The sequence below is a fragment of the Arachis stenosperma genome, chromosome 4 (assembly GCF_014773155.1).
Source record: "Arachis stenosperma cultivar V10309 chromosome 4, arast.V10309.gnm1.PFL2, whole genome shotgun sequence".
Taxonomy (NCBI): domain Eukaryota; kingdom Viridiplantae; phylum Streptophyta; class Magnoliopsida; order Fabales; family Fabaceae; genus Arachis; species Arachis stenosperma.
This window is the reverse complement of record NC_080380.1, coordinates 77,904,644-77,904,954: the sequence shown is the minus strand read 5'-3', so window position 1 is coordinate 77,904,954 and position 311 is coordinate 77,904,644. Positions and strand designations below refer to the sequence as shown.

General features: G+C 41.2%; 1 non-coding gene across 1 annotated transcript; it reads right to left on the bottom strand.

Annotated features, from left to right (window-relative positions):
• Positions 1–203: 203 nt before the first annotated feature.
• LOC130977429 (small nucleolar RNA R71) lies at positions 204–311 on the bottom strand. Its single transcript, XR_009085119.1, has one exon. It is a non-coding gene; the product is annotated as a small nucleolar RNA R71 (small nucleolar RNA).

Here is a 311-nt window from a genome sequence, read left to right as displayed (position 1 = left end):
TTTTAGCTGAGTTCTTGCAAATCTGTGACACTGTCAAGACCAATGGGGTTGACCCTGAGGTCTACAGACTTATGCTATTCCCTTTTTCTGTAAGAGACAAAGCTAGGATATGGTTGGACTCACAACCTAAAGAAAGCCTGAACTCTTGGGAAAAGCTAGTCAATGCCTTCTTGGCAAAGTTCTTTCTACCTCAAAAATTGAGTAAGCTTAGAGTGGAAGTCCAAACCTTCAGACAGAAGGAAGGTGAATCCCTCTATGAAGCTTGGGAAAGATACAAATAATTGATCAGAAAGTGTCCTTCTGACATGCTT